The sequence below is a fragment of the Lathamus discolor genome, chromosome 5 (assembly GCF_037157495.1).
Source record: "Lathamus discolor isolate bLatDis1 chromosome 5, bLatDis1.hap1, whole genome shotgun sequence".
In the NCBI taxonomy this organism is placed as follows: Eukaryota; Metazoa; Chordata; class Aves; order Psittaciformes; family Psittacidae; genus Lathamus; species Lathamus discolor.
In genome coordinates this window covers 801,946-819,719 of record NC_088888.1, presented here as the reverse complement: position 1 = coordinate 819,719, position 17,774 = coordinate 801,946, and the positions used below count along the sequence as shown (strand labels likewise).

The following is a 17,774-nucleotide window of genomic DNA, read 5'->3' as shown; positions in this document are numbered from 1 at the left end:
CCTGAAGATCATCTCACAAGACACATAAAAACTACTTTGTCAAGGAAATTAATATGACCTATGCACTGTAAAAGCGATAGAAACTCCCTTTTTCATGAGACTGTAGCGTGAGCAAGGGAATATATTTATACATAGGCAATGCAAGTCTCCACACTGATAGGGTAACATCTCAGCCTTTCCATACAGCCAGTTGTAAAAACATCTGCTTGGTATAGCCAACATCCCACTTTAAGACTGTTTTCCTGACTTGAAGCACTAGATTTCAGCTTGATCTCTTTAGTGTATCACATGGAAAATGTATCTCTGGTTCTTATGCCAAAGAGTACACAGTGTTTGGTTTGATACCCTATTGCCTAAGATACTTTCCTAGTTTTAGTACTTCCTTTATTTGGCTGTGTCAGCCACTTTTCAAACGGGAAGTAGGACTTGCAACAGGCAGGCGGTAGTGTTATGAAGGGTGGATTAGACACAGGCAGCTTCACTGATTTCCTTGAAGACCTCCCAGTTTGGGGCTATAAATGCAGAGAAGGGTACTCCAGATTCCTGCTCTCGATCAGGAGGCTACGGAGCCCCTCATTTCCACAGCAATGTGCAAACAGCCTGTGCCGAAGGTCTTGCTGGGGTTACAGCACTGAGACTCCACAGGCATTAGAAGGAGGAAATAATAACAAACACCAACTGATTGCAGGTGTGGGCAAAGCTCCAGGTTGTTCAAGGACATGGGAGTTCTCTGGGTCACTTTGGAGGCAGCCCTGCAGGTCCTGAGTACTTAAATCATTCATTAGCTTCCATTGGGTTTTTACAAGCTGTATAAATCCCTACATGCCTTTCACCCTTTCTCTTGCTTCTCTCTTCCCCAAGACTTGGATAAGCTTCCTTCACCTATGGGTGAGTAACTCTGAAAGATGAGTCAAGACCCATTGGGGATTTTACAGAACCTCAGGAGAAATGCAGAGGAAAGCCAGTGTTGGCAGTGTCAGGAGTAACTGATGTCCTCTGGAAGGCTTTGATTATCTGTTAAGAATCAAGCAGTTTTACTGTGTGTTTGTTTGAGACTTCAGTGGCAGCTGTGTAGCCTGGTACTTTCAGTAAGTAGCTCTGCTGAAATGAATGTGTACATGAAATCTGGTAGAAAAGGTCTTCCAAAGAACAAGTTTTAACTGGGTTTAACTGGGAGGAGAGTGTTGAGGAGTTGAGTGAAAAAAATAATTCCCCTTAAAATGGATTTATAAACTACTCCTGAATTCACCTGCCATACATTTAAGTTAAGATCCTGCTTCAAGGTGATAAGGGCTTGTATCAAACATATCCCTTATCCATAGAATGCTCCCATACCTAGGTAAAGGCAGTGGGCATAACAACTAAGTTCTTGTTCCCGGGTACTCTATAAATACATAGAAGCATTTTGATGATAACAGTGTGCTGTTACCCATGGGGATGCTGGGGAATATTTTCCGTTCTATGTTGCGTGCAGCAAAGACTGGTGGAGACTGTTAGGGAGGCACTACAATCTGTTGTTCCCTTCTGTTACTTGTGATGATGACATGAGTGAGGCAAGGAAACAAATGCCTGGGGTGTGTGTTTCCCTTTGGCTGCACGCCTCTAGGTGTAGGAGAGATGGCTCTGTCCAGAATCCATTCTGTCAGCCTGTCGCATTGCCATTTGCACTCAGGTCTTACAATCAGGCAATAACAGAATAGTTACTGTTGGAAAGGACCTCAGGATCATTCAGTTCCAAGCCACTGCCATGGGCAGGGATGCCTCACACTAGACCATGTCACCCACGACTCCATCCAGCCTGGCCTTGAGCCAGGGATGGGGCAGCCACAGCTTCTCTGGGCACCCTGTGCCAGCGCCTCAGCACCCTCACAGGGAAGAGCTTCTGCCTTAGATCTAACCTGAACTTGCCCTGTTTCAGTCTGAACCCATCGCCCCTTGTCCCATCGCTGCAGTCCCTGATGAAGAGTCCCTCTCCAGCATCCTTGCATCCCCCTTCAGACACTGGGAGGTTGCTTAGCTCCTTTGCTCTGATAAATATGGTTGTAAAAAAAAAATAGCTTGTTCTATTTGTAGCAGGAAAGAAGGGGAGAACAACGACCTTTTCTTATACATTCTGAAAATTCTCTGCACTGCTCAGTGCAGTCCCCAGCTCTGCATCAAGGGGAAGGTCTGGCTTGAGGGAGGAGTAGGTAATTGAGGCTCTAACTGAAGTCAGTGGGAACCCCAGATGCTATGCCTTACAAATCAGAACCTCCCTGTCGCTAGTGTTCTCTCTTTTTGATTTGAGAAGTATTTGGGCCTTGTCAGATTTGTTTCATTAAAAACAGGGAAAAAACCCAAAATCCCAAACTGCATAATTCAAACATTCCTCCTTGTTGCAATCCTGTATCTTTATGGAGAGCACATGGGAAGTTCTGTGTTTCTGCAAGCAGCAGCAGGTGAGTTGTTGTTCGCCCAGAAATGAAAGGCTGCTTTAGCAGGATACCTTGCTCAAGAAAGCACTTGCTTTTACTCTCATTCAGGGTTGGAGGACTAAGAGCTAAACTGTGAGCCATCAGCAGCCAGAGGGCTGTGGCTGGTTAGAGCTGCAGCCCTCCCTTTGATCCTTCCCCAGTGCTGCTGTGTGTGCCCCCTTGTGCCCTGGGGGCTGGTAGAGACTAGCAACAGAGTCAAGGTAGGTAAAATCCTGGTGATAGTGTGGTAGAGGCTAAAGTCATCCCCTTCTCCTTTTATTGAAGGAGTACAGATGCTCAGGGACTGGTCCTTGCTTGAGCAAATATTGCCACGTTGAGTGATAAGGCAAGGTTTTTGCTTATCAGGCTATTAAAGAATTTCATTTCTTCAAATAGAATACACCCTTGGAGCCTGCATTTGGGCCAGACAGAGAAAAGCTTGCTTAAAAATCTCATTCCTCTGTATTTCTGTGCATTTTCTGTTGGCAAGCATATATTTAATGGACAATATATAAGGGGCCTCCCTGGGCCAAGAAAAAGAAATTCTGTCTTAATTAACATTAGTCACTAAAAAAATAATCGTGAAGGACAAATGTTACTCAATTTTAGCAGTCCCTGGGACAGCCTGTATATAAATCACAGTATTTTTCTTAAATTCACAGCCTTTGTTTCAGGGCTTAGCTGTATAGTAATGCAGCCAGAGAATTGCTCCCTGGATATCAATGAGATGAGGAATTTTCTGTCACAGAATCAACCAGGTTGCAAAAGACCTTTATGACCATTAAGTCCAGTCATTCCCCAGCACTGCCAAGGCCACCACTGACCCATGGCACTGAGGCCTCGTTTCCACGGTGTGTGAGCACTTGCAGGGATGGTGACTGCAGCCCTGCCCTGGGCAGCCTGTTCCAATTCCTTTGTTGAACCTTATCCTGTTGGCCACAGCCCATTGATCCATCCTGCCCAGGTCCCTCTGCAGAGCTTCCCTATTCTCCAGTGCATCAACACTCCCACCCAACTTGGAGCTGTCTGCAGATTTACTGAGGGTGGCCTCGATCCCCTCATTCAGATCATCAATGAAGATATTAAGCAGCACTGCCCCTAATTCCAAGCCCTGAGTGACACCACTGGTGACCGGTTGCCAACTAGATGTGACACCCTTTACCACCACAATTTGGGCTCTGCCATTGAGCCACTTCCAATCCTGCCTGTCAGATGTGAAAATCTTCTAAAGGACTTGTGTTAGTTACTGCTGTCCCCCCTTTTGACTGTAACTAATTTAAATCTTGGGCTACTAAGCTTTGCACTTGTAGTGTCATTCATTTGCAGTATCACATTGAAATATAGAGGAAGAATTGCAGAAGGCCAAAAACTGGCAAACTCACTGACCAGATGGTGACTTGAGTTGATGGTGACCCTTGGTTGTCTGAAAGCAGAAGCCCAGAAATACAAGAGGACTTTTTCAGTCTTGCTCAATGGTGCGTGCAAACCCTGTTTATTTAAATAACAGCCAATAGTTTAGTGTTCATCATTCAAAGGGAGCTTCTTACACCTTTTCCACCTAGGTTCATGCTTGCTTTCTGACCCTACTACAGGGTTTGTTGCTCTTTGCATCCCAGCAGTTCAAGTTCCAATGCCAATCTTACTGACCTGAGATCAGACAAATACTCCCTGGGAAGTTTTAAGCCATTTGCTGACACGCAGTTGGATTATGAAGGACCTCTTGCTTCTAATTCTCACAGCACATTCAAATTGTAGAGGCAGGGACTGTAGAGCTGAGAACTTCATACATTTCCGAAAGCGTCTAGGGGTGGCTGGGGATGAGCAGTGCTGCACCAAGAAAAAGCTTCTTTTCTTGTCCAAAAAGTTCTTGAGTGGACTGGATTCAGAGCATCTCTGGAGTTTAAACTCATGTGCTTCAGTATAATTCTTCTTTCTGTCTCCTTCCACTCTTACTTCAGTGTTTCCTTGGAGAGCCTTTCTACTGATCTGAATTAAAGCAGTGTTATTTTATACTCACAGGGATACTTGCCTGTTTTACATCTCTGGATGAATGTTAGAAAGCATTTCTGCTTTTTCTTCTCTCTTGCTGTATATATGTGAGTGCCAGATTTATCAGTTCTAGTTCTCCCAGCGCTGGAAAATGAATTTGCTTCAAATTATAGCTGCTTGAATGAGACCAGTGCACAAATGAAACCCATTACTGTGCGCCTACAATAGGGCCAAACCTCTGATCTCAGTTTCAGTTTTGTAAAGGAAGAGTCGACTCTAATAACTTCAGTCAAATCACTCTGGATTTACACCAGGGGAGCAGAAATCAGAATCTGGACTTTCATGTTTAGTCTGGGAAGCATTTTCAAATTCTTGTGGATGAAAGATAGTAAAAGTGTATGTTGTTATTATGTTATTCCTTTTCCATATCCCACTTCACATCATAGCACTGACCATATATCCTAGGATGGTTCAACCCACACTTTTCCTAAATGTTACCCCTTTAATTTGATGATTATAGCTTTTTCATGTCATAACTCTACAGTTAAGGTTAAGCAATCATTTTGATTTGAAGCCATTCTCTTCAGTAGCGTCCTGGGAAACGTGAATGAAACCTATTCCGCTGGTTTTTGGAATATGGGAAGTTAATCGTTTTCCCGTTTTTAATTTATCCAGCCTTTTCTTGCCAGCAGTTTACTTGAAAGCTGCTTAATGCACAGTCTGCAAGCTTGGCATGGACATCTGAGGAATAATTTTGTATATGTTAAACCTTCGTTAATAATAGTCCCAAGCAAACTGCGAGAGGAGAAACTGCTGGTTTAATGTATATTAAATATAACAAACAACTAGTGGAGTAGAAGATCTTTGGAAAGATAAAAAGCAATGCTGAACTCATAGTACTTACCATTGTGAAATTGCATGAAGTTATATCCTCAGAAGTTTGGATGCTGAACACATAGCAACTGTCCTCAGGCTTGCAGCTTCTTTGCCTTGATCTGGCAATTCATAAACGCGCATCTGAGAACTCAAGCTTAAGAATTTAATGACAGTCTGACTCTTAAAGGTGGAATGGATGAAAAGGGGAATTGAATGTGGATGCATGAAGCTATGGTTCTGGAGCAGACACACCTGAGGCCAACCCTAACCCTGTGGAACCCTGTAGCATTATGGGGAGCTGGAGCATGCGGTACATGGGGCCTCTGCCCCAACTCCCACTGAAATCAGTGGGGAATGGCCTGTCAGTTTAGATTAAGTTTCTCTCAATTAAGCCAAGCTCAGGGAAGTTTTAAAACATGTTTGCAAACAAAGGCTTCAGTCTTTTTTTGACCAGAACTTGTGCTGGTCTGCATGACACGTGCACATCAGGTTTTGTCCCAGTACTTTTGTTTTCAGCTTCTAGGAAGAGGTTGACTAGACCAAACCTTTTCACATGGCCCAGCTGATCTTAAAGTGAGGATCAGAATGAGCCTTTGTAGCCCTTTTGGACTTTGGGTGGTTTTATGTGACCTTCTGCTTTTTGAGTGAATAGTTTAGCCAAGAAAATTGGAAAGCACAAACCAAGATTGCAGCTATACCGATATGTAGTTAAATTTTCTGGAATGATGACAAACTTTGTTCGTGGCTGGAATTACTTGAACTCAAACAAAGATAAGCCAATAATAATAGCACTAATTACATTTCCAGCAGCAAGGTTGTTTAATGTCTTCTGCTAATACAATTGTAGCAAAAAGATTGTCCCTGAATCTTCTACAGGACTTTTCCTCTTGAAGTGTTTTACAAAAAAGGCTGGCGATGCTGAGCTCCTGTTAGATGAGAAATAATGTTATGGTGTGGTGGAAAGGTTATCCAGCAAATTAATGGCAGGAATGGGACTAGAGCTGACTCTTCATGTGGTGAGTTAGCTGTTACATCAGTGCCTCGCTGGTGCTGCTTATTGTCAGAGAGAGCCAGAGTACGGCCCGCTCCTATGTGGTCCCCTTTAGGCTCTACCTAAAGAGGAAAGGAGCCATCTAAGCTCTTCTCATGGTTCATTTCTCTTCTTGAAAGGAAAGCTCATGTTCTCTATTCAAAATTCTGTTCAGAGAAAACAAAAGATAAAAAATGCCAAATGTGATTGGGGCGAGGGGGAAAGTACCCAATACAGAGTGTTTCAAGTGGGCAGCAGTTTGCATAAGACTCCATAAATAACAGGAAACAAAAAAAAAACAAACCCCAAAAAACCCCCACAACCCTAAATCCAAGTTTGGGGGCCTGTAAGCCATAATGAGTTTCACTGAAGGCCTTAGAACCTGATGTCCTGCACACGAGCAATCACAGTTTGGTTTGATTAGGCACTCAAGCATTGAAGCCAGATGGCAACAGGGGTAGTAATGCTCACTGAAGATCAAGTGCAACTTTTTTTTCTTGGAGATGTGACAAGAACCTAGTACCAAAATAAAGATTATATTGGGTTTAAGAGCTGATCTCGGTCTGCGATTAGAGGATCACATGTAAGGAGGAGTATGTTATCTTGAGACCCCTTGAATAAGCAGCAGCCCATCGAAACCTCCCTTTACTATTATCCTGCTTTAAAAATGGTCATTTCTAATGCATTTGTGAAGTGTGTATGCTTTGCACATAGTCTTAATTTAGAAGCAGCTGTGATGGGAAACATCCTTACCAACCACAAGTGGTGCAGAGCAGCTTTCCCACAGGTGTCACCCACAGAAAGCTGTCCCTGCTGCCACCTCTAACCAGTCTTGACAGCATTTAAATCCACACTTAAATCCATCCTTTTACACTCTTCATGGAGGAAACAACAGGTCTAGCTGCATCAGTGGGTATTTTATTGCAAACCTTTTCCAGGCCTATCAGTTTCTTCCTGGCTTTTGCCCTGCGAAAGAGCTGTATTATATAAACAGGAAACATATAGGAACTTGTTAATTGCTGGTTTATTTTTCTTCTGCAGCAACATAGACTGCTTTCCTTATTGTCACAGGAGGGATCACATTACTGCATGGAGTTTGGATGCTGGAGAGCAATGTTAAAGCAGTAAACTGGTTCAGGTTGGAGGGAGAGGGGAAGGTGAGGTCTCTGCTTCATTGATAAAGCCCATCAGTTTGGGGGGGTTTAATCTTGCTTATAAATCTTAGTGAAAAGGGAGTTTGGGAAACTGTTCCAAAACCCAGTGGAGTTTGGAAAAACTGATGTTCTGTCACAAGGTGATGCTGACTGCTGATGATGGCCAGCATAGCTATGAGGGCTACAGAGCAGTATGTCTGTATGCAGATGCCACCTCAGCATTGCTTTCAGTGAGACAGATACTCTCTTGTGGCCTTGTGGCAATAACACTAATAGACATAAAAACCATATCCAAGATAGATTAGAGTTGGCTCCTACTTGAAGAAAAGACAGAGGAATGGGTGCTCACTGATAAAGCAAACTGGAGGCAGCCCTGTGAACCATCAGAGGGATTCCTGCTGCCAGTCGAGGAAACTCCCCATCCAACCAGGATGAGTCCCTGTATGTGATCTTCTAGTCCCAGACTGAGATCAGCTTTTAAACCCAATGTCACCTTTATTATGGCACTAGGTTCTTGGTACAGTGACCCTGACTTTGATTATTTCAAGATTCTCTGCTACCAGCCCCAGATTCTCTGCAATTACTCTTTTTGGTGCTGTTGTCTGAGGCTGTAGCTGGCTCTTAGTGGTGGATGTTGTCCCTTTTTGGCTTTGCTTTCATTAGTCAGCGCTGTGAACCAGCTGGAAGAAATCCTTGATAAACATAATAATAATGTATTGACATGCAGTTTACTTCCATGATTCATCACATGAGACACTCCCAGAGTTTTGAGTTAAAGTGGGGTGATGCATGACTGAACTTAACGTATGCCCCTAGATTCATATCTGAGAAAATATATAACATAACTGCCCTCTGAATAATAGTTTCCTTATCTGGCAAGAAGCAAAATGATCATTGCTGGGATCTTTAGGAGCCCTCATATCTTAACCGGAAAATAACCCCATATGTGGGGTGATGGAGTGCTTCTTGGAGCACACCCAGTCAGGCTCCCCAGGGGGGTCCTCCCTCTCAGTAGTTCTTAGAGGAAAATAGTGGTGTGAATATTTTCCTGGGAGAGAGAGCAAGGGTTTGCTGTCAATAGTGTACTATCAGTGCCAGAAGCAGGATATCATATGCTATTGCAATATGTTTAGTGGCATTTAGAAGGCCTGAGGAAAGAGGACTGTTTGAAAGCAGCAGCGTGTTACGGAAAACAGTCATTGAATCAAAGTGAAAAGGGGAGCTGATGAGACAGAGTGATGATACAATGAAGAGTTTACCAGTAATCCTCAGGCAGTGATTTCTGCCCCCTTCTGAAATTCTGTCGAATTTTCACTATTGGAATAAAACACTTCACAAATGAAGACTGAGACCCTGCATAAACCCAAAATAAATCATGGGCTCTAATGAGGAATTCATCAAACTCCTTGAAAAGTAACAAGCAAGTAGCAGGGAATGTTATAGTAACCTGGAACTTCTGGTTGGTTACAATTATTGATATAAAAACTTCCTTGGAGGTCTATGGCTCTCTTAGGACGGCCACCTCATATACTGAGTTGCGTGTTTCCCAGGCAACAAATGTATTTTGCTTCTGTGCTTTAAGTTTATTCAGGGAGAAATGAGCCTGTCAGGATGTAGGGGACCTAAAAAGGGGAAGGAAGAGGAATAGTTGCGACAGGGGAATATCAAACAACAAGCAGGAAAGAGAATGAGCTTTATTCTTGCTCAGAGCCGGGTCCTGCGTACCTCAGCCCGAAGAGCGGTAGTAGTGAAGTTAGTGTGGAAACCCGTGCAAGGGAAGAGCAAAGCTGGCTCCAGATTGGGGGCATTTATCTGAAAATGCCTTAGAAGTAGGAAATCTATCAGATTTCAGTTAAAATAACAATTCTTTGCAGGTCTGCCAAATGTCTGCAGGCTTCGGGTGATTTATTGTCGAATCAATGCGTGCCGAATGCCGAGGTCTGCCTTCCCCTCTCGCCATGCCAAACAGAGGAACCTTCACAGGCCCTTGGCACTTGTCAGGTTTAAATCCTTAGGGCAGTATTTCTCACCTCAAGTGCAAAATTCACCACTTCCCTGTGAAAATCAGTACGGTTGAGACCTATGTGTGTGGAGCAGAGCTCACTGCGAGCGTTCAGACAAGATTCATGATGTGGGTTTTGGGTTTGCGCTCGGTAGTGTCAGAAACTGAGAGGAAACTGTTAATTCTCCTCCACCCCCTTTCCCAATAAGCTTAAAATAGCTGTGTTAGAGCACGGTCTGGGCCTGCCTAATCTCAGTGCTGGTCTTTAGATGTAATCCTCATTCCCACTCTCAGCTTCTTTGAAACATAATGAATTGGAATTACATGTAAATGCCAGCTATATTTCAAAGGGAGGCTGAAGCACAATGTCTGGTCTCTAATTAGCTTTGCAGTGTGTGGCCTGTAAACTTGATGATAAATGAAGCAATTAGCCATCAGTGGCTTCAATTAGATGGCAGTAAAAATGGTAACAAAATAAAGTCACCACTGAGGAAATGTGCTCTGAGAAGCGCTGCAGTGGGTTGGCTTCACGCTTGACAATGAACTGGGGCTTGTTTGTTCATTGTTTCTCAGGGGCAGCACAACTGCCTAGTTAGTGAGTGTTTTCCAGGGTCCAAGTGAAACAGGAAGGGAAGAAGAGACAGTGCTGCTCTCTCCAGGAGCACCCTATCGCCAAGCAACTCACTGTGGGGTTAGCACTCCCTTCTCTTGCTCCTTTCTTTTGGAAGAGGAGGGAATTGGTTTGTACGAGATAGTAGCTTAAGCCTTGGACCCCAGAGAGCTTCTCAGATGTTTATCAACAGAGCAAACTTCAGCAGAGCCCTCTCAGACCCTTTTCTTGAAGCAACAGAGGTCAGGAGCTGGCTTGCTGGCATTGTACTCGGAGGAGAATCATAGAATCAGCCAGGTTGGAAAAGACCTTTCAGATCTTCAAGTCCAACCATTCCTCAGCACTGCCAAGGCCACCACTGGTCCATGGCACTGAGGCCTCGTCTCCACAGTGTGTGAGCACTTCAGAAGGAAAAGGCAGAGTGAGCCCTGGGGCTGCTGAGCCCAGCAGCACTCTCCAGCCATGCTCCACTGTGGAGCGTGCGGCTCTGTTGGTTTCGTCCCTTAAGTAGGGGGAAACAACAATAGTGCAGGACTTTTCTAGTGAAAGATTCCCACTTTGACCAGTATTATTTTCCAGGGTGCTTCCGTCTGTATAAATGGGACAACTTAATTGCTACTGAAAGTACACAGTAGGGGAGAGGCTGATGGTAAAAACTTTTCTGTCTGTTATTCTGTATGCTTTTGTCTGTCCCCACCTGTAAAGTCATGCCTATCAAGGATAATTGTGACTATTTCAGTGGAGACACTGGGGCGGTCTCACTTTCCACAAATGCTTTTCAGAGATGACGGAGTGGAGAAGCACAAATAAGATAAAAGCCAAGTGTGAAAACACAAGAGACTTTCAAATCAGGGTTTATGTTTTCAATTAGGGGACTTTGTTATTGAAAACAAGAAGCCAATTTGTCAGAAGCAAAGGCTAATTTGTCTTCACCTCTGAAGACTGGAGGGAAACAATGCATCCTGCCTGCTCCAAACCCTCTAGCTGGGGAAAACAAAAGAGCCACTTGGTTCCAGTTCTCTTAATTCAGTCTCTGTAGGGACTGCAGCAAATGTTCTAGAGGATGATGATGATTATTCCTTTTCGATGGTCATGCTATCCTAAAACGCGTCCTAAATGAAATACAGCAACTGGAGGAGGGGAAAAAAGCATATTGTAGCGTCAACACTGGTTATGTGATTCAGGAGTAAACTAGGGAGAGCTGGTGTTTGGCCCTGCTGCTGAATTCATCTTTGCAGGCGTTACACCCACCTGCTTCCAAGAAAGCTATTGTCTTTCACTACGGATTTAACCAGAATGATACCAAGATGATTTGGAGAGTGTCATGGAAATGGCAAATTCAGTTTGAGAGTATAAAAATGCTGCCGTGGTGCATCACAATGAACACTGAATTTTCTGCGTGTTTTGGCACCTCTGGGCTGACCTCTCTAGTGGCTCATTGCTCATGGTGCCTTCATTGCATGGCACCCTTAACAGTCTGCCTGAAGCGAAGCAGAGCCTCTTCCCTGTGCATCTGTGGTGCTGAGTGTCCCTGCCTGTGCCTTGAGGAGCCCTGTGTATGGGCTCTGCCCAAAGCAGGTTGGAAGGGACCCCACACATTGGTCTGCAGAGACCAGTGTACTCTCTATCAGCAGACATTCTGGAAAGGAGGGATGTGTTTCTATGCAAAGTGATGCCCACTTCCAGATCTGCAGACTCTATTGAATATCTTTATAAGCTCAGAAGGTTCCTCAGTATCACTGGCTTTCTCTGGAGGAAGACCAGCAGCCCTGTGTGCTCAGAGAATTGTACCTATTTCAAAGGGGTGAGTTTCCAACAGTACACTGCTTATTGAGTAAAAACAACCATCTGAAGAAGAAAATCTGGTATTTCAATGCTGTTATATGGTGTTCAGAAAGGCTTTGGGGTATTTCAAAGAGCCATCTACCATTTTGCTTCAGGGAAGGGTGAACCGATGCAGTTAGCAATGCTAGCTGACATCAGGATTCTTAACAGGAGGAATATGTTCTTGCAGGGTGGAGGGAAATAACTGAGGCTGCGTTGCATCCCCTGCTAGCTGTGGTTATTATCAGTATACATACATTACTAGCCAACTGCTGGGCTGGACGTTTAGCCCATAAACTAAAAATACTTTAATGTTTTGCTCCTCTGTTCAGAGATTTGCAATTGGAAAAAAATAAGGTTGTTATTTAAAAACAGGCTGCTAAAATGAGACACATAAAATATTGCAGTATTTTTATTATATATAAAGCGAAGTCTCTCCATTTGTTTTTTATTACTGAGTTACACACAACAAATGAATATGCTCTGAGCCAACAATTTCTACTGTTACACATGTGCACTGTGTTCCTCTGCCTGCAGTGGGGTTTGACTAAGCCCTTCTACCCAGTTGAAAGAGGAGGCTGAATGATATTAGCTTAAGCAATGAGAGTCAACAGGAAATGGGGGATTTGGGATCTGAACAGTAAAACGAGTCTTGGAGCATGTCACTTGCACAATGGCAGTTCTTGGCATCCGGTGGCTTTGTGCTAAAAATGAGAGTTTATTCCTCAAAGATCTCCAATTTGGGGAATGTGTGGTGGGCTTGAAAGGGCTCAGAACCTCTTGCCTGAATGACACTGCTGGGGCTGAAGGGCAGATGAAGACTTTAATCGCTTCCAGTCATCTGTTTTGTATGGCTCAACGGAAAGGACTTAGGGAGCATTACTGTGAGCAATGCCAGTATGTAACACATTCTGAATCACTGGTATGTTAAGACTGGTTGAATCTTAGAGCTAACAGTACAAAAAATATGACTACAGGCTTACTGGTTTATCTGCAGTGGCGACACAATGCCTTGCCTACCCACTCCACAGCTCACTGTAGAGTAGTGACTGAATGCCAGCTAGAATTGCCTGGAAAAGTTAATTTGAGGGTGTTTTTGATTAATTGCAGAAGAGCAATCACAACAAAATGAAGACCAAAGTCCACTCATCTCGAAGCACCTTCTAGGGGACATGCAAGGCCTCGACCTCCTTTGGTTTACTTCAAAATTAGCGTGTCATATCTTTGGCAAGACTCCTGATGTACATCAGTGAAAGCCAGCAAAGAATAAGGTCTGATAACTTCATGCAGAGATGAATAACGGAGCAGATCACCAATCACAAATCTTCCCATACTGGAGGAGAACAAAGCTTTTCATCACAAAACTGTATCTGGATGCGAGCAATGGAATAGGGGTTTGTCACATCAGAGAGCCTTCAGAAACATATAAAGCAAACAAAATTATGATCAAAGAGAACTTTGGGAAGCTGGTTTTTAAAAGGGTCTGAGCATTGCCAGGAAAGATCCTTTTATTTTTTCTCCTTTCTTTTTAGTTCCCTAATCCACTGACTACAGTAACACCCTAAAGGTAGGAAGCAAGTCCATGACCCTTTCCATGTGAGTCCATGGTGCAGGATTAGGCTGTGTACTACATAAACCTATGTTGTCAAGCAACAGCTTGTCTCATCCTGCATGTGAATGTTAGAGTGGACTGATACCATTCCATGTAATCTCCACCTATAGCTGTGCCTTGAACACCTGCATTAGTTTCAGATTGGGTGTGAATCCTTCAGCCCCAGTTCACACCAGGCTTAATTCTCAGTACATTCAGTAATTACTATCTTCCTTTTAGCGACTGGTGTTACTACTCCGTGAAAGCAACAGGAACAAAGGCTGAAAATGACTCTACATGCACACATGACTGTGGTTTACTATTCCCTGTTAATGCAAGATGGGATGATGAAGATTACTCCTTAGTTCCTTTCCATTATGGTATCTTTCAGAGGGAACTGTAAATCTACTATCACTCCAGAGGGATTAGTTATCATTGTGTCTGATTATGAGATTAAAGTATGATTAAGAAGGTATAAAATGGCAGGGGGTGTAAAGTCCATAACGTGAGGAGAAACCTGTTTCCAGGATTAGACCATCACCCATCACAGACCATTCCGCCACGGATTCCCCTGCCAAACAGCTTAGTCATTCCTTGGCTCCATTTACTCTCTGGACAGGTGAAAACTGTACTTAGTTACAGCCAAGGAATGTGGCAACAAATGAATTAGTGCATGGAAAGTCAAAACTCTTCCCTGACAGAGTACAGGGATGGTGGTGGTGTGATGGGATGCTGTGGAGGAAGATGTGAATATTAATATTCTCCAGGGCTAGAGCAAGTATTATGAAGGGAGTCTGTTGAAGTCCCAGTAGTCACTTTTATGTATAGGGTTATTTAATACTGATTACTTTCCTAAGAACACAGGGTTGCTAAAAAACTATACATCCCTAGGCAGCAAAATGTAAAATGTCTTTTAATTTTTTAACTTATAAAGGCAGGGCAAGAGAAACCTATATGTAAATCTAAATACTCCTTTAGTCATACATAGTATTCTTTTCATGTCTGCTTACCGGCTTCTACAAGCATTGAAGGAGAAATATCTGTATTTAAAGTTTCTGAATAAGTTGTTTATTTGTATTGGTCACCTACAAACTGTGGTAGGACGAACGGAAAAGACTTTCCATTCTTTCAGTGGGGCTCTCGTTAAATTTGGGGTACAGGAACGCAAACATTCCATTAATGCAGTATTCTGAGGGGAAAATAAAGGATACCAGGGCACCCTCCAACATAGCTACTTATACTGGTAAGATGTTCAAGTGGACCAAATATCTTCTGGTGACCATCTTGGGCTAGTAAGTTCTCTGTCTGCATCAGAATAGTGAGGAAGAGCATCAGCCCTGGCAGCTGCAAGAGAGTTTGTTTATTGGTGTGTTTATGGAGCCTGCTCTGTTTTAAGCAGCTCAGCCAAGGTTTGGTGATTTCTCTGGGAATACTCATGGAACCGGCCTGAACAGTTTCTCAGAACTCGCGGAGATTTCTTGCTGCTATCCCGCACATTTCCTCTGTGTGATGGGATCTCACCACTCCCTTCCAAGTGCATCGGGAAATTAATAAATAGCAAACACTAGTTGAGCATTTATTGCTTTTACTTGCGTAAAAGAGTTGCCTCATTGAGCAAAGGCAGTGTTGCACTGATAACGTTAGATGTATTTGAAGTCTGATGCTCGGCAAGTACTGCCATCACCTACCTACTACAAAAGTTGTATTTTTAGGGGCTCATCCGAGCCCCCCAGCTTCAAAGAATGAGGTCTGACACCGCCTGAAAGACATCAGCCTCTGTGAGCAAGAGGCGGCTAATGGCTTGGGGTTTGTTGGGCCAGCTCTACAGCGCTGTCTCTGAGCACTCTTTATCACTGGTGGTGCTGGGCAGAGCCTGAGGAAGCATCAGAGACAGCTGCCAAATTCTTTAGTTAAGGAAAACGGATGTCCAGTTAGAACTGGCACTGTGATGCAGAGAGCTGGAGGCATCTTGGGGATAAGAGGCAGGGAAGAAGGTGGGACACCCACTGTGGGCACCTCTTTTGGGGGGTTACCCAGATGCTGTGTGCATGAAGGGCAGGTACTGTTAAGCAAATATTCATGATAGTAATACTGTAACAAAAATGTCTTTTTTTTTTCTATTACTTTGCCTTTATTATATTTACTTTTGTGCACCAAAAACCACAGTTTAGTACTTTGAGACTTATCTTTAATGGGTGGAAACGTGCCATTCACTGTGCAGCATCCTATAGGAAAAAAAGAAATTAAATAGGACATCTTTGTTACCAATGGGAATAGGAAGGGAGATGGAAAGCCCCTCTCCCATGTCTACCTGTAGGATGGAGGAAATAAATGCCAGGCATGAGTATTTGCCCGAAAGTTAGTAAAAAGACAGTAAGAAGGTTAGGGCTACCCCAAGCATCTCATGGAAGGCAGTAGGGTGACGGATGGTTATCTCATTTAAGCTGCAGTGAATAAAGCCCTGAGAAGGGCTGCCAGGCCAGCTCCACACACGCATTTTCTGCAACCAGATGAAAGTCATTTTCAAAGAGCTGGCAATTGCTAAGAGGGTGTGCACCAATGGGCTCTATCCAGAGGTGAAGGTCTTTTCCTTGGAGGCTGAATGAGGGGTTTGGCAGCTTATGTTGCTCAGGGAAATCAATGGGGATTTGTGTAGCTGTTTGTTATCAGAAGGCTCTGTGTTATGCTGTGCAATGGATTAGAAGTAGATTAGAATTGCAGTAAATAAGGGCTTGCATCAGGCTCTTGCTGTTTGAAGTTTTTGTAGTTTACAGTGCAGGTCTCCTTATCGCTCAGCTTCTCCCGACCAGGAACCTGAGATCTGAGGAGAAGAGGTGTTTGTAGCTGATTTATTTGAGTATTATTTTTTAATTCTGATTACTTGCATTGCAATATGGAGCAGCATCCAGGAATCAGCCCCCAAACAGTTTCCTGGTCTGCTGACATAGTAAAGGCAGATAGCGAGGCAGATCATCCTCTTGCAATACAAGAAGATATGTAAAAACTGGAAGGGCATAGAGATGTGTGGAGATAGTATGAATTTCTTCTGGCTTTGCCACAGAAGGGAACGAACAACTCTAATTTATCCTGTTGACATGCCAATGTGCTGTCCATTAGTCCACATAAAAAGTAACTGGTGCTGACGTTCTCTTTTCACACAATTGCATACTAATTGCAGTCTGATACCCCCTGGCATCTATAGTAGAATTTCCAGAGGTTCAGTGGGATTGTGATCAAGGCCCATGAGTCAAATCCTAGCTCTTGGATGTAGTTAGCGCAGGACCAGATCTGCGGGATGCAGGATCTGGCTGATGAACAAGCCCTGTCAGCAGGGACTCTGGAGTGTGCCAGCTCCATCATGACAATGCAGGCAGTGTCGGGCAGCGAGGTGAAACAGGAGATTGCTGAGCATGCAGGGGACAACTGGGTCTTGGGCTAAAACTACTGAGAGAAGAGGAGGTGTCTGAATTATAACTACCACTATGTGAAGGATGCAATAAGTGGACTGGGAAAATAGCCCATGTTCTAAAGACACTCTATAAACACTGTTAGGTGGATGTATGGATGAAGGGGTATGTAATTATAGAATCACAGAATGGTTTGAGTTGGAAAGGACCTTAAAGCTCCTCCAGCTCCAACCCCTGCCCTGGGCAGGGACCCCTTCCACTGGAGCAGCTTGCTCCAAGCCCCTGTGTCCAACCTGGCCTTGAGCACTGCCAGGGATGGGGCAGCCACAGCTTCTCCGGGCACCCTGTGCCAGTGCCTCAGCACCCTCACAGGGAAGAGCTTCTGCCTTAGATCTAACCTGAACTTGCCGTGTTCCAGTTTGAACCATAAACTAAGGTATCATTGAAGGTCCTGCTTGTCACATAAACAAAAACTGCACTGAAATGTGACCAAACGAAGAACGAGCTGGTCACTGCTAGCTCACGACTTTATTAGGGTATCCATATGTTCTCTTGGGTTTTAAATTCTTGGTTCCTGGACATATGTAATTACATCAGAATCTCTCTTAGGATTGCGCTTGTACTGAAGAAGAATAAGAAGAAACATCTAGTCCTTAAGGGGGAAAGCTTAAATATGCTTTCTGAATGCAAATTGCTCAGAAAGCAGAAGGCAAGTGAAAAAATGAGCAGGGGTTGTTGTTTTGCTTTGGTTTGTTTCTTGGAGACATTGGGATTTTTAGGCCAACATCCTGAATTTTTTAAGGCTGATTCAATGTTTTTGAATCCTTTGGCTCTTCTC

General features: G+C 43.8%; 2 long non-coding RNA genes across 2 annotated transcripts in view; both read left to right on the top strand.

Annotated features, from left to right (window-relative positions):
• Positions 1-17,774, top strand: part of LOC136014544 (uncharacterized) — a 100,997-nt gene that overhangs the window by 59,534 nt on the left and 23,689 nt on the right. The gene's annotated exons all lie outside the window — the stretch shown is intronic.
• LOC136015984 (uncharacterized) lies at positions 844-15,200 on the top strand. The gene is made up of 2 exons (XR_010613434.1): positions 844-888; positions 13,049-15,200. It is a non-coding gene; the product is annotated as an uncharacterized LOC136015984 (long non-coding RNA).